Source organism: Metopolophium dirhodum, chromosome 1 (genome assembly GCF_019925205.1).
Source record: "Metopolophium dirhodum isolate CAU chromosome 1, ASM1992520v1, whole genome shotgun sequence".
Taxonomy (NCBI): domain Eukaryota; kingdom Metazoa; phylum Arthropoda; class Insecta; order Hemiptera; family Aphididae; genus Metopolophium; species Metopolophium dirhodum.
The window spans coordinates 10,846,661-10,864,210 of record NC_083560.1 but is presented as its reverse complement, the minus strand read 5'-3'; the positions used below and the strand labels follow the sequence as shown (position 1 = coordinate 10,864,210).

General features: G+C 33.7%; 2 pseudogenes; both read right to left on the bottom strand.

Annotated features, from left to right (window-relative positions):
- Positions 1-8,865, bottom strand: part of LOC132936094 (cholesterol 7-desaturase nvd-like) — a 42,265-nt pseudogene extending 33,400 nt beyond the window's left edge.
- A 2,493-nt stretch (positions 8,866-11,358) lies between these two features.
- Positions 11,359-12,037, bottom strand: LOC132934098 (uncharacterized; annotated as a pseudogene).
- Positions 12,038-17,550: the final 5,513 nt, after the last annotated feature.

Sequence of the window (17,550 nt, the reverse complement as noted above, 5' to 3'; positions counted from 1 at the left end):
AGTAATTCTTTCGATATAATACACCCTATCAACCCCTAAATAGGAATCGGGTAGTAGATTAGTGGAAAAGTCTTATAATTGAGGTGGAAACAAAAATATAAAATTGAATTTTTAGAATTGTGTAAAATTTAAAAAACTGGCACCGTGACCCTTAAAGATAATAACTTGTATTAAGAAGTTACTTATAATTTATAAATATTAATATAGGGTTAACATTAGTCGCCCGTATGAAGGCATCGATGCCACGAATTGTATTCATAAATCATAATACCTATTCATTACTCATTACTCATTAGTTATTAATTATTTTTTTTAGTAAAATAATGATTATCATATAGATAGTTTGAATAGAAATATACCTATGAATGATGATTACTATTCAAGTGATTATCAATTATTTTATTAAATAATACCTCTTTGTAAATTAAAAAAAAAAAACTACGAAATTGCAATTTTTAGACTTAACATTTCGAATTGGCGGAATCAATAGTTGTTTTTAAATTTTTTAACTAATTTTAAGTACTGGCAGAATCGATCATGTCTCCGTAAATCTTATACAATTTGCCAATAAAATATAAGATTATAAATAATGTGTATACTGTTCGTTTACCACGTACCTACGTAGTACGTACGTAAATAGTAGTTGTATAGGTATGAAAAACTATTTATTGTTATCTGCATTGGCACAACTTGGGAGGTGCAAAAGAGTCTTTAGTACTCCCGAGTTCTAATTTAGCAACCCTTGTTTTTTTAGGTCTAACATTATTATAGTGAAATACCATCAATTTTATGTTTTTAAAATACGAAATATTTACCGAAAAAAAAAATCAAAACTATTTTGGTCATCATGACATTGTTAATTTGTTATAAATGATTACATATTTGCATAACGATACATATTATGAAAAAAGGATTGCTTACGATTAATATTTAACCAATAAGTTACACTAGTTACAGTCACATTAAAAAGCTCTAAATAGATGGTAGGCTATGTATAACTGGTAGGCAACTCTCGAATCTCCATAAGTTTTATCAGTAAAATCATAATATTATATATTTATAAAAAGAGTATTTTAGGTATACATATAAATTTAATTTTTATACTTAATATGAAGTATGTTATAATGTGCTTAAAAAGTCTTCAAATACCTATTGACTATTATAGATTTATAACTTGTAAAATTATGTAAATTTGGTAATAGGGATTGTAGTGGGCTAACTCCCACTGCTCTGTGAGGCATGATAGGGAAATTGCGATGGAGAAGCTCGCGGGTCAGATCGTGGATCAGAACCCGGAGTTAGGTCTGGACAAGGAGGCCGTGGTCCCCCTCTTCATGAAGGGGCCCAAGACGTACGAGCTTGTTTGGTGGGTCTGCTCCGTCAGACCAAGCGCCTTCAAGACTCTGGTAGGAAAGAGCCTTTTCATCGGGCTAACCAAGTGCAAGGTGAAGGAGTACGTGAACGTAGTCAGGTGCTTCAAGTGCCAGCACTTCGGTCACAGGGCTCTGAAGTGTGTGCAGACGGTGGACACTTGCGGGCCCTGCGCGGTCAAGGGCCACAGGGCCAAGGACTGCAAGAGCGTGCCGGTCAAGTGCGCCAACTGTGGCCTAGCTGCTTAGTCGGGGCCGCAATGGTTCAGTCGGCCGGGCAACAACTCGGGTTCAGCCCGGGGGACCCACGTCGAGTCCCTGATCGCGGAGAAACACTTGACGGTGCACAACGAGCCCGGCCACCTCGACACGTACGAGTGGCCGGGTATGGGGGCATCGAACATAGATGTTACGCTGACGAGAGGGGGTTCACTGACGAACTCAGTTTCTGAATGGGAAGTGCTCGATGTCACCGACAGCGACCACAGGACCATCAGATTCAAGATCCGCGTCGGATCAGGGTCGGAGGGACCCGTGGTAGGGAAAAGTCGATTCAACGTTAGGAAAGCCGACTGGGATAGGTTTAGGTGGGTTCTGGCCCAGAAAGTTCTTGGTGAACATGAGACCATGGTGGGCGGTTGCGAACAGGTAGCGGAGTCTCTCACGCGTGCCTTGGGCATGCCATGGAGGCCTCCATGCCCCGCTTCCGTAAATCCGTCAGGATGAAACCGCCATGGTGGGACGTCGGACTCGAAGAGTCCAAAAGGCGCCTCAATAACTTCAGACGCACCATGGACTACAAAGTCTCGGATAGGGACCAATTCAGAGTGCTCAGGAACGAGCACCTGAAAAAGATTAGGAAGGCCAAGATGGAGTCGTGGAGGAAGTTCGCTACCTCCAGCAACTCGGACATCTGGGGCCCGGTCTATCGTTGGGCTAGGAATGGATCTTCTAAGAGTAGGGTACCTAACGCCGTGCTTCGAAAAGACGGAACCTTTACGGTGACGGCTTTGGAAACGGCCGAGTGTCTGTTGGAGAGCCTAATCCCTAGGGACAAGGCTGCTCCCATCTTTGAGGCTGAGAGAGTAGGAAGAGTGAGACCAGAGGTCACGGAGGCCGAGGTTAAGGCGGCTGTCTGGAGGATGGCCCCTAACAAAGCTCCGGGACTGGACGGGATTACCGCTGGGGTACTCAGGAAGGCGTGGGGCGTCATTGGCTCACTGCTGACCAACGTCCTGAGAGAGTGCCTCAGGAAGTTGGAATTTCCGGACTGTTCGAAGACAGCAGAGGTAGTGATTATCAGGAAGGGAGAGGACAGAGACCCGAGTCTTCCTAAGTCATATAGACCAGTCAGCCTGCTTTCGGCACCGTCAAAAGTGCTGGAACGGTTGGTGGTGGACAGGCTTGAGGAGGAAACGGGGGGCGCTCTTTCAGCAGAGCAACATGGTTTCAGGGTCGGCAAGTCCACAATCAGCGCGATCAAGTCGTGTCTGGATTGGGTGGACAACAGTGAGGAGATCGTGGTAGGAGTCTTTCTGGATATCTCAGGAGCCTTCGACAACCTGAGATGGAACGTTCTGATTAGGGACATGATGGATCTGGGGGCATCTGATGCAACTAGATCTATCATACAGAGCTATCTGACGGGCAGAAGGGCGGTGCTCTCGGTGGAGGGAGCGACTGCTTTCGCGGATCTCACCAGAGGCTGTCCTCAAGGCTCACAGTTAGGGCCAAGTCTTTGGAATTTATCTATGGATAGGGCGTTGGTCACCAACATGGATGATAGGGTCAAACTGGTCGCGTACGCGGATGACCTGGCGGTTCTTATCGCGGGCTCCGATCTTGAAGAAATTCAGGGGAAAGCGAGAGCGACGCTCGGCGCCTTGCGCGAGTGGGCGAGCCGAAGAGGTCTAACCTTCTCGGCAAGTAAGTCTCAAGCGATTCCCTGAAAGGAGGGCTGCGGCCGGGGTTCAATGTTCCTTTTGGGACAGAGGACATCGTGGCCGTGAGTTCAGTTAGGTATCTGGGCGTCGAATTGGACAGTAGGCGAAATTTCTGGGTGCACGTGAGCGGCGTGGCCGGAAAGTCCAACTCTCTGTACAGTAGGCTTAGAGCGGCATCGTCTGCGGACTGGGGTCTCCGACAGTCCTCCTCCGCCGTAATATACAAGGCAGTCTTCCTGCCTCGTATCACTTACGCTGCGGAGATCTGGTCAAAAGGAGTCCTCACAACGAAGGCGATAAACTCCTCGGCAGCAAGCAGAGGGGGGCCCTTCTCTCTCTAACAGGGGCATAAAGAACAACCTCAACGGATGCGTTGCAGGTTGTTGCTGGGCAGCTGCCTCTAGATCTGGAAATTCAATGGTATGTGGTTAGGATCAAAAGGAAAACTGGTCAAAACTCAGAGGAGGAGATGAACAACCAGTGGGATAGGATTATAGACATCTGGCAGGATAGGTGGGATAATAGTGTGAAGGGTCGTTGGACCCACGCTATTTTTCCCGACATAAGATGGAGACTGGCTCTCCTTCTCGAGGTGGATCAATACGTGTGCCAGTTCCTCACGGGACACGGAGACTTAAACTCTAAGTTGGAGTCTTTCGCCCTGCGGGGTACGGGCTCGTGCAGATGTGAAACTGAGGACGAGACGGTGGACCACGTGCTCTTCAGATGCCCTGTGCTCTCTGTTGAGAGAGCAAGGCTCATCAGGCATGTAGGCGAGGACGCATGGCCGTGTGAGACCAAGGTGTTTCTGGACACTAGGTCAAACTACTGTGCACTGCGTCGCTTTGCTAGGGAGGCCATCGAGGCCAAAAGATCTTCGGACAGAGAAGGTTTTCTCCAGGCTAGGTAGGCTCCGTCACAGGCGACGGAGGGGTTGGTGGGGACCCGGGGTTAGCGTGTAAGCGCTGGCCCGAATCTCCACCGTAAGGCCCACCACTAGCCGGCTGGGGAGCCAAAATAGTGGTAGGGGTAACGCCCCGGGTTGATCCACTGACATCAACTAAAAACCCAGTCAGTACCACGGGAGAGGGGAGCCCCAACGTGCACAGATACGGCCAGCCAGAGCTGTGTGTGGTTCCCCTCAAGGTTGAGGAGCCTACCTCGGCTGAAACGTGGTGGCTGTGGGACAGGCGCCAGATAGTAGTACATAAACCACAACACCTAGTGGGAGGTCCGGTACCCAAGGTGGCACTTAACTGAGTCATCCCGGCCCTCAGAAAAGGTACGGGCCCCCCGGGGCCCGGTGCTGGTGGTCCACAGATGACCCTAGGCCGTAGGCGGTTAGCCGTCGACGTCCTAGCTCCACCTCCGCCCGTAAGTAGCGCCCAGCGCTAAGGCACGGACGGACGGCGGTAGGCGAGAGCCACAAAACCCGGAGACTCCTGCTCTGTGAGGCATTTTAAATTATGGACATTTTAGAGGTTTAGTTGCGACTATTATAATCTGTATAGGAATTTTTACCATTAAAACAATCGTTCAGAATTTTGACGCACTTCCCACTGGTACCGTCAAATGTCCATCCATGAAAGGACATTGAAGACAGTTTCCTCTAACTATTCCTCCAATAGCCATATTAGCACCCAAGTGAGGACAGTAAGCATCTAATATATTGACGTCACCGTTAGATGCACGAAACACTGCGAAATGTTCTCCTAAAATGAGTAAAATAAACATAATATTATACAAATACTTATAGTACCAGTTATTATATTATTGTATAGTTAGTACAAACGAAAGTATTTATAGTAGCTTGTAGCTACAACCTACGCTGCACCAGTGGTGGATCCAGGCTTATATTTATTGCTGAGTGAGATTAAAATATGTTTCGTTTAACTCTTAATTTAAACAAAAAAAATATTGCAATAAATTCAATTTTGGCGACTTTTTAATTTTACTGTAATTTTAATTATTTTTCATAATTTTATTTTTGTTTACATTTAAGATTATATAACTAAATATATAAAATAAAAGCAAGTAAAGGTAGCAGTGAGTAAATTTCTATATTTTTTGTAATACTTATTATTTTATTAATATTTCTATAGAGTGATTATCGCATTAAGATCGCTAAGAAAACTTTAAAAAATCATTTTTTGTGTAATGCAATAATGTAAACAATATTCATATTTAATTTTTATTATTATTATTTATTAATATGTTTGATATTATTGTTGATAGTTAAATTTTTTCGATGCAATTTTTAATATATTTTAATGCAATAATGCAATCAATTTAGTGAGTTTTTTAATGCAATAACTTCACTGGCCTACTTATTACAACAAAATAACTAAAATTGTTATTTTTGGTTACCTATTTAATATTATGTAATTTCCTACAAATTTGAATTTTTTATAGTTTTTTTTTTTTTATAAAGTTATCTAACTTTATAAGGAATCTTGTATTACATTTTAAAACCTTAGATTTAGTAAGAAAAATTTTTAGGAATTTCCAACTATAGATAGTCTGCACATATACTATCATGATATTTACGCCTTCTGTCAAAATTTGAACTTTACATGCTTACAACAAAAATCGTGACTTTGGATTACAATATTTTTCAAACGTAATTGTAACAATGTATTAATAGCCATTTATCAAACAAATATAATATTTTGTATAGTTTATGGTGTATAGCAAATGCTAATCTAAATGTTCAGTGAGTATTTCATGTATCTACGGTCAAAGTTACACCAAGAACCAAAATCGATTTTGTCAAAACCCGATTTTGCGTATAAATTGCTGTTTTTACCGGCGCTTTTGAAAACTATTAGGAATTTTAATTAGGCTTTATTTTATTACTTTAAATTTTGACCTCCCGAATGCACCAACTAGATTCACTTTCCCATATCGAACAAGATACTGTTGAAGAAAATCGAAGCAATTTTATTGCTCCAAACTGTATGACACACAAAAAAAAAACATATAAAAAATCACACATCATTGTAAAATAAATCATTACGTTCATCGCTCCATTTAGAATATTATAAAATAATTTTAAAATAAAAACAATGAATAATTTAAAATATAGTTTTTTAGAGACGTATAATATGGTGTTTTTAGTAACATTTACTTTATGTAAAATAACAGGAAAATTTTTTGTCCAATTTCTGCCTAGGTATACCCTGCTTTAGTCTATACTATCTATATATAGTGTGTAGATGCGTTTTAAATTAAATGTTACCGAAAATAGAACATTATACTTACCTAGAGCTGTCACGTACTTGACTTGATTGACGATGAGTTGATCGGAGTCCAGGAGCGCACACCATCCATTCGGATAGACTAGCGGCAACGTTCCTTTTTACCTTAGTCTCATCGTGGATCGTATCAGGTGTAACTTATCCTTTGACGCCCATTGCTCTTGTGTGAAGTGCTGTTCGTAACCCACGTCAGCCAATTTCTTTTGTCTAAAACAGAAGTAACTTACTTAAATTATTTGGGTATTTAAAACATTTACAATATAGGTACATACATATTTTATAAATTTAAACTGTAATAATATAAGCAATGTTCATTCGCCAATCAATCACGACAAATTGGAATCGTTTTCAGAGTGACAATATTACAATTTAATATTCTTATCATATTACAGTCGCAGTACCCTGCAGCAGTGGTAAAACCATCCGGGGCCCGCACGCTTATTAGGGAGCTCAGAGTGCACACTTTTTTTTCTTTTAATTATATATTTTATATTACATTTTTTTTTTTAAGATTTAAATCATACATTTTCATTTTCTTAAAATATGTTCTTAACATATTGTGTCTACAATTATAATTGTGTTGTAGCACGTATGAGTTTTACTAACGCAATGTTCATGCGCGGTGTAAGTAGGTACGGCGGCGGTCGACGAGTGTATGAAATTTATGATTAGACACTGACACACTACATAAATATATTATACAAAATTGTAACGAAAAACCCTAAGTATTTTTGCATGTTTTTTATATGGCATTAAAAAGGTTGGGACACTTGAATTAGTTAAATTCCATTACTTTTTTGACGGTTTTGCACAAAATAATACGTATTACATAGCTATGATACCTATATTTCTATCACCTCGTTTGGTTTTCAAGAAAAACAAGTAATAAACAGTGTATGTAATAATATTTAAACAATGTATGAAATAATTTCAGCAAGCGGAGGAACCCACTTGAGATATCTCGGATACTTGTCCAGATGGAGGTGGGACGTTAAAAATATCACTCGCGGGCTCAAATGTTGAGGTTACGACATTGCAGGTTGCCATAGGTGGAACTACGGCCCAGTCTAATCACGCCCCATAATAATATATAGAGTAGTCAGTAGGTACCTCCCTACTGGACTACTGGTACTACTATACGTCTATACAGGGTCGTATTTAGGGGAGGCTGAGGAGGCTGAATGGGCTGATTTTAAGAAAATCTAAAAAATATTTTCATGGTCTATCAAAGTTGCTGCTAGTCTTAAATTTTAAATTCATATTTTTATTTTGTAAGCTTATCCTTTCGCTCATGGCCAAAACTTTACCACGGGAGATAATACTGGGAATCATACCTAGATACTAATAATTAAAAACCTGTCGTTACCTGAATAAAGAATATATTATGCACAATATGACACAGATGTCAGATATAGATAATAATCTGTTTCTTATCTATATTATATCTGTGTGATATGGATACTTTCATATTTCTAGTCAGTAAACGGGTAACCTTATTCAACACTGCGAAGGTTAAAAACATATTAGAGAAACTCAACTCCAGAAAATCGTTTGAAATAAATAAATAAATAATGAAATAAATAAATTAATAATAAATAATAAATTACATTTGATAAAGATCTATGGGGAAAATTTTTTTTTTACAACCTGTATTAAATGGAAACCTGTCTAAAATGGAAAAAATATCCGGCCTTATAAAAAATTATAAGGTATACTATGCTGTTACAACACACGGTTGTGGTTAAGTATTTTAAATATTGAAATAAAACATAAAACTATAAACATTGTAGTATTATTTCAGTTTCACTATTGTCTCAGGATTGTATAAATTATAGTTTATTAATAATAAAATATGTTATTCTTACGCTTGACTGTATTCCATTAAATAATCATAATTTATTGTCAACATAGAATATTATATATTATATTACGATATACTTATATAATTATTACTTGAATTTTCATCCGTACCATTTATAAGACTACATGTCTGAATTGATCGGGAAAAGTGGCCCAGTGTTCCGCCTATGCTGGTTGCAGTTATATACTTATATATACCCACTACTTGTATTATATTATGCTATAGAAAATGTCTGTACGCAGTGTAATATTATCATTCTATATTTGTTTACCCTTTGTATGTCCAATGGTTTGATCAAAAATCGGTAACCGTACCACAGTCCCAATGATGCACCAACTCTGCGATCACGTACTTGCAGCAGTCACTACAGCAGTAATCGTGCGCCAACTGAACCGACAAACAGACGGCCAAAAAAAAAACATCGATTTTTCCATGATTAGTAATCATTGATTACCTATAAAGAATATTGTTGTAATATTTAAACGTAAATTATAATGTTTCACTGAATTTGTGTATTCAGATATTGTACGAAAAAATAACAGACACGCCGAAACCCACGCACAACGCGCGTAAACCACCTGTGTTTACGAACTGAGGCCCCTGCAGGGGTTGTGGGTGGCATGAATGCGTTTTGGTAGATAGGTAAAAGGTGTACCTCAATATGTTATTTGACGCTTACCTTTTGTTTTTTTTTTTTTACATGAACGTTTTTCATTGGATTACATATTTTATCGTAAGAGAATATTTTACGTATTATTCATAATCAAGAAATGAATTGTACATTCAGACCATTCGTGACATACAGAGTCGTTCAATTGTTCAAAACATAGCTATGCCACCAGAAACCAATGTTTACAGCAGTTTTCACAACTTCAATGTGTATAACCAATTTCAAAAATTATGGTTTGTGCGCAATAAATTATCAAATTATTAATAATATATGTATTATGTTTTTTTTATCCTGTATACAAAATTCCTGTCAGAAGGAATGCTTCGATTTCAACACATAGTACATATAGTTTCAACTTATCTTTTAGCAAATTAGATCAAGATGGTACTTTAGAGAGGTCATTTTTTGATTTTCTCAATAATTATTTATTGCCACAGGAAAAACTACCGACTAATTACGAAAAACCCGCTATAAATGCGATTTTCATTTCTAACGCTTTGTTTATCCCCATAGCAACCAGCAACGAACAAAAAATAATTTATTAATTAAATAATAACATTATAGAAATCTATACTGACAAACCGTCTCCGCTCAGAATCGTTTTTGTTATACAATGATATTATAATTGCATTGAATTTAAGTTTAATACAATCCATTATACATTAAGCCACTTGTAACCTACTGTACAGCAGAGCGACATCCAATTACCCCCTTTTTTTCTATATTATTATTATCATTAATATAATTATTATTATACACATACACTATACATTACAAATGACAATATTTAATATTTCATTATTGTATATTCGAGATATAGTTCACATAAACTTTTATCAAAATTGCCATATTTTCGTTTATGGTGTTTTTCTACAATACTTATTTACTGATTTTTGATAGTATCGTATTATTTACTATACAGTATGAATTTAAACTTTTGATTTTTAGATGTAAATCTGAAACATAAAATTTTTTTTTTGTATAAGTACATTTTCTATCATTTAAAAACTATAACGAGTTTTTTGAGAATGAGATAGGTTAAACAAATGTGTCAATATTTTATATATTAATTATAAATTATAAGATAATTAATCATTTGGGCGGTACTGGTTTGCGCACAAATCTATCACTCGTTTGGGAATAGTTGAGCCGTTACCATACATGTTAATAATTGATAATTTTAATACTATACATAGGTTAGAGTCACAAATTCTACGTACCTACGCACACGATATGTTCTCGAGACGTACTGTTTGTAAGGAATTTAATAATATTTCCGTACGCTTTATCGACGATATTAAATTAATATTATTATTTTAACAAGTTGCAGCCAATCATTTTTACGCACTTTATATAATATATAAATCGAAGTATTACATATTTCTTTGTCGGCGCACCGTCAATAATAGCTTAAGAGATGGTACCTAGTATACCTAATATATTTATACTTAAATTATAACGCGATTTCAAGAGACTATATTATCGTAAATAGTATAGGTAGATACAACACACAATGTGTAGTAAGAATTAATGCTAAGCGTGGAATACGAAATTAAAAAGTGTGTACTTAATGGCCTGTATTAACTAGTAACTTTTTTTACAGTTTTTTCTTCATTAATTGAAAAGATATTTGATGTAACATTTTTTAAACACTTTCAATTGCACACATTTTGAGAAAAATACAAATTAAAAATTAAAACTGCATGCAAAATAAACTAGTTGGTATTAAAAAAAAAATTGACTACCATGTACTTTGATAGGCTGTCTTCAGTAAATACCAAATACTCGATAAGACGATATCGATAAATATTGCGAATAATAAAACCCATTTGTAGCGATATAAGCAAGCTGTGTATAAAATTATAAATCAACTGAAAAATTAAACACAAAATAGGCATTTATAAGTACAAAAGGTAAAAAAAAGGCAAAAAGGCATTTATAAGTAAAAAGGCAAAAAAAGGCAAAAAAAAAAGGTTCCATCGTTTAATAAATTAAATGAAACACATTTTTGTATAAAAATTATTTTTCTATTATGATTAATAAAAGAAAGGCATTTGCCTTCAAATCCGAACCCTAGTTATTACTATTAGGTTTGTATACAATAATGTATTAATTTTGTTAGAGCCTTGAGATTAAAAAGAAAAATATTAAAACAAATAATAAAAAATTAACTTTTTTGATCAAATTAATTATAATAAACATATTAATAAAAAAAAAAAAAATAAACACGACATCAAAATCATAACATGGTACATTGCTAAGTTTTTGTAAATTTTGCTACTTTTCTTTTAGTCATATTATCTTTCTTTAATTCTTTACATCCGAGTTGTGCTTGTAAGAAAACTGCCTCATCCTCATATTAATATAATATCTAATACTAAATGCAATTATTTGTTTGCTGTGTTCAAAGCAAGGGAAATATAAAGTATTATTCTCCAAAAAATCTGCTAAGATAAATTCACACACATCAGCCATCATACAATATTTACAAAATTAATTTTCTATTTTACAAATAAAATTAAAAAAATATTAGTTTGGGTGTAATAAAAATCTTCTAGATTTCATGTTTGTAAGACGAGCAACTGGTTCAAATGAAACATTAGACTGTATTATTGCTGAACGACAAACTGCACATTTACTGTAGCGTAAAACTTGCTTGCATAAATATCCAGTTACCTAATAAATTACACAGTCAACTACTGGTGCCAAAAAACTATCATGATCACTATTTTCAACTACATCATCTATAGTCCAGTCATCTTGTTCAATGGCAAAATCTAATTTTACAGGAATGGTTTCCAACACTGATTTTTTTCTGGATTCTTATATATGTTTTTGATACTATCCAAGCTAATTAAACTTTGGGAAGGTTCGTTGTTCTCAACAATACAGTTTCCAGTTTTTGGAGGTTTTAATACACTATACACTGATAACATTTTATACAGTTTCAAAAATGTTGGTTTAGCTGGATGATCGTTAGCACCACCTGCCTGGCGAACTGTACCAAAGAATCTCTAAAAATATAAATTGTAACAGTTAAATATTTTAGATTCTGAGCGGTATTCTCTGAGCGGGATTCTTACTTCTGCTGAATCTTGGTATATTTTGCCAGTGAGAACATAATTCATATTATACTTCTCCTTTAAATAACAGCAAATTTGAATTGAAGAAGTCAGAGTTATTCTCAATCCTCCAGCTGTGTTGCTTGTTAGAAAGTGTACAGGCTTTATGAGTTTATCAACAACTCGTTGTTCCCAATCATCCAACCATTTCAGAGTAAACTGTAAGACCTGAATGTTAAAAATTTTAAAAACACACATTGTAAATTCAATACTCACAATCCAAAAGTAAATAGTGGTTACAAGCAGTAAGCAAGCTTTAATAGGTTTAAATACAGAAAAAAAATTCAAGATTTTAACTATCAGTTAACTTCCCACTTCTATAAGTACTTGAGTAGAAATTAAAATAAAGTTTGGAAATATAGAAGGTACTGCTCCTTCTTGTAATCTAGGTATTTGATACAAAGCCTACCACAAATTAAAATTGCAATAATAAAATATTTATTTTAAATTAAAATAGGTACCTAGAGGTTAAAATAAAATAAAAATAAATACAACTCTTATAATAGTTAAATTTAAAAATACAATTTATTTCCATAAGCAATAAATAATATGCATTAAAAATCCTAGGTTATTTTTAATACTATATTAAGCAATAGGTAATTGATTGGTTATAAGAATATTTAAAGATCTAAATCAATCACAAAAGTTGAATCCTTTTTTTATACTCATTAGTATTTAGTTATAGAGTTAAATTAATAAATAAGTATAAGATCATTTTTAATTACAAATTTACAAACCTCTGCAAGTACTTTCCCGTTTTTATCCGTCATAATTTTTTTACGTATTATGTCTGATTCTCTGAAGTGTAGTTCACAAACCAATTGTTTCGGTTTGATTACAAATTTCTTCCTGGGTATAGCTTTTGTCCATTGAGCAAGTCTGATTGTATCTTTAGGGACAGTAAAAAAGTGGCGTTTTTGAGTGCAAGAGTCATATCCCGAAGTACACGCCGGAACAATACAACGATGCCCGGGCATGTTGAAAAATTTAATACTATAATGACTAGTCTATAATCTAAATACTATATTACTAAACAATATGTCATCAATATCAATATATTCCAGAAGTCAATACGAAATAATATTCGTCATTGGACAATACACAACATAGCCGTCGACGTAATTTTTATACATACATTTGTTTCATGTTATTCTTATTCTAAATAAATCAATTTTTTATTGGTGTTCTGCAATTATTTCAGTTGTGGCACTTTCATTTTGAATATGCTTATTGCGAAATAGTAATAAAAAAAAATACGTAATTTAATTAATGAAAAATTAAAAACACCATTCCTAGTAATCCATGACAGTAGTTACAGCTCTCAAAAATTTCATTTGGGTTGAGTGTAGAAAAACTGGAAATTAGAATCGTATATATTTTCGAATAAAAAATAACTTAGTTTCCAGCTTTTTTTGGGTTTTTTTTTATGAATGTCGATAAAATTTTATTTGTCGAATAAAAAATTTATTACAAGGATCTTAATGTATTGTTACAATGACATTTGAAAGATATTAAAAATCCAAAGTCACAATTTTTCTTTTATAAGCATTTAAAGTTCAAATTTTGACTAAAAGTGTAAAAATCAAGAAAATGTGCAAATTATTTTGAATATGAAATTTCGAAAAATTTTTATTTTTAAATCTAAGATTTTCAAATGTAATACAAGATTTTTTATAAGGTTATCTAGATTTATTAAAATAAAAATATTTATAAGAATGTCAAATTATTTTTTTATTAGCGTTTGAAATTCAAATTTTTACAACATTGGATATATTCACTCGATTTCTCATGTACCGATTTTCTTATTTTGTTATAATTCAAAAACGAATAACCATAGACACTTGAGATTTATGCCATATGTTTATTTTATCAATTCCTATATTTCAAAATATTTTGAATTGTTTTGGGGTTTTAATGGACAATTTAAAATTTTAATTAATTAGTTTTTTTTTTCTATAAATATATATAAAATTTTATTGGTTGGGTCAAAAAGCGTAAAAATTTAAAATAAGGCTCCTGATATATTGGTTAAATATCAGTTGAAAAATATTAATAATACACATTTACAATTTTTTTTCATAAGCATTAAAATTTCGATTTTGACAACATTTATTATATTTAAAATTAAAATGATGTCAACAAGGTTCCAGGTAAGTAGATTATTCTCTAACCAAAAAATGATATTGAATTCAAATTTTAGACAATCCATTATACAGCTAAAGACCCACTTGAAACCTACGATGCAGCGACACCCCTTACCAACATTTCACTTTCTTGATTTTTAATCAAATGAGTATTGTAATTGAAATGAAAAAAGTCTGAATTTTGAAAACGTCAAGAATCTGTGTTAAACAGGAAAATAATAAATATGTTACTCAGTAATGATAAGTAGGTGGGTAATTTATCTAGCTATAATATAAAATATTAATGAGAGGAGAATAGCTAGAATGTTGGTTGCTAACTCATTAAAAAGGGATTATATAGGTAGAATTCTGAAATTGGAGAACAGATTTCGTTGTTTGGGGTCTTTTTAGATTCTAATTGGATAGGAGAATTGCAGTGAAGATTTTCAGAACTTTATCTCTAATCGATTGTTCATTACAAAGCTGTAAAGCTGAAAAATATCAAAAAATGCCCGATAATATTTGTTTTAATTTTATGTTATGTTCTGTGGTGAATTTACAATTCGGATATACTCAATTTTTTTTAACTTTTTTATGTTTTTTTCTATGAATGTCAATAAAATTTTATTTGTTATTGTGAAAAAAACCTAACCTAACCTAACTTCAGACGCTCATAAAAAACTATTGTGGACTAAGCTCAACTTTTTTTTAATTTCCACTAACAAAAACTAACTAGGAAGGTATTGTAGGTAGGTAAGTATTTACATTTTCAAGTTATTTGACGGATCCAAAAATTATTTATCGACATAAAATAAGAAAAACCTAAACTAAATTGAAGTATAGAAGGTTTCGTCATACGTATATTTCCTGTAAAGCCAACAAAAGGATGCGAGTGGCCCAGCATACCAAATACGAGACCCGAAATATGTCTCATGAGTTCATGACCGAGCTCAGCCCAGGGCCTAAAATTGTGTGCAGTAGCAAATTTAGAAGTGTGCGGTACCTATTTTCGGCTTTTATAAATTTTTATTTTATATGATCCAAGCTATTTCGTTGTTAATTTTAAAATGTTTAGTCATATAGATATATAGACATCAAGGACTTTTATAGAAGATTTAGATTCTGAGAGGAGCGATGAATGTATTGATTTTACAATGATGTTTGTTTTTTTTTTTGTGTCGGTCATTACCTTTTAGGACAGTAAAAATACTTAGATATTCTTCAACAGTGTCTTTTTTGATAGGAAAGTGAATCTAGTTGATACTTTGGGAGGGTCAAAAGTAAAATGTCCTAGTAAGTTGTTTTCAAAAGCGCCATGAAAAATAAAATTACGCAAAGATTTTGGTTTTAGTTGCAACTCTTAAACAAATGACCGTAAGTACATGCAATTTTGACTGAATGTTTATATAAGCATTTTCTATACATCATAACATTCTCCAAATATTTTGACTTATTTTGAGCTGTTAACAGAAATTTTCAGTTTCAATTTTTTTTAGTTTTTTTCCTATAAATATCAATTAAATTGTATTTGTTTGTTAAAAAAGCTTGAATATTTAATAAAATGCACTTTTTATATTGTTTCAAAAACAGATGAAAAAAATTAAAAATCCATTGTCACAATTTTTTTTTATAAGCATTTAAAGTTCAAATGTTGACAACATTTATCAAATTTAATAATTACCTACTTTTATAGCTAAGGATTGAAATTTTAAAACAAGATTCCACGTAAATTGGTCATATATAAATTACTTTGTTCATCTAAATATCATATCAAATATACTTAGTAATATACTAATATTATAGGCTGACTGACCGTTTTCGCTCAGAATCATTTTTCATAAAATTTCGGTTATACAGTATGGGTTGAGCTAACCATTAGACGGTTTAGGGACATTCAGAGTCAGGCCGTAACACCACTCACAGTTTAAATTCTATAATAGAGTCGTAACTCCACTCTTCTACACCATAAATTATAACATTGTAATTTTGTACTTGGTTAATAAACATTCATCAAAACATAGTACATCACGTATTTCATTTCTGCGTTGATGTATATATCGACGTCGGTTGGGACGTAACAACTGTTTCGCTTACATATCGTGTGCACAGACACAAAAAAAAATAGTTTCATAGGTTAGGTAATGATATTTAAGTGTGAGAATATTGTTGATAGGTTTTTATTTTAAAGCTATTTTATTGTGCTTTCAACTCTCGTACTCACCAGTTCATGGGCACATTGTATAATATCTATAATTGTGTGATTGGACATATATTTGAATATAGAAAGGCCTCAGCCTGTTTAGTCAAAATAAATTGATAAATAAATAATTATATGTTAATATCTTAAAATATCCATAACTTGTTTTAAAAATTAAATACAAATAAATGATTACTGCTTCTCTTTAAGGTTCTTTAAAAAATATTTTTCTCTTTAAGTTTGATTATAATATTATATCATATCACTGTAATATTAAAGCTAACAATACAAAATTGGATCAACTGTACTCCTCACATTTGCAAGTTGCTCGTTGAAAGAATATCAAATGTTGTAAAAATATAAATTTCAAAGGCTCATAAAAATTTAATTTGACTTTCTTGTAGACATTTTTTTTTTGAGAAAAGTTGTTTAACTTATGAGGAATCTTAAATTTAAAAAGAAAAAAATTATTGTTCTTTAATGAATTAATTATTAAAGATAAAATTCTGAAAATCCTTACTTCACTTCTCCTATCCAATGTGAATGTAACAAGACCCCAAACAACGAAATCCGCTCTCTGGTTTCGGAGATCTATCTTACTAAATGAAAATGAAAATGGTTTTTTTGGGGCTGTTCAAATCGACATTTTTCTGTATTCAAATTGTTATACCGCTTGTGTGTGATATCTGTTAATAAATTTCTAAAAATTAAAAATCAAGAAAGTTTACATGCCGATCCCTGACTTTGCAAACGTTTTTATTTATATTTTATTACGATTAGAGCGCAAATTTGTATGCGTTTGCATATTTGTTCTGGGTTATAGTTTGATATGCTGAGTGAGCATAGAATTTGTTTGATGACCATAACGATTTGAATTGTGAAACTTTATAAAATATATAAAATATCCACGCTGACAAACCATCACCGCTCCGAATCGTTTTTCGTATACAATGATATATCATAAGTTTAAATTTAATACCACTCCACTATACGGGCGAATGTAAGTT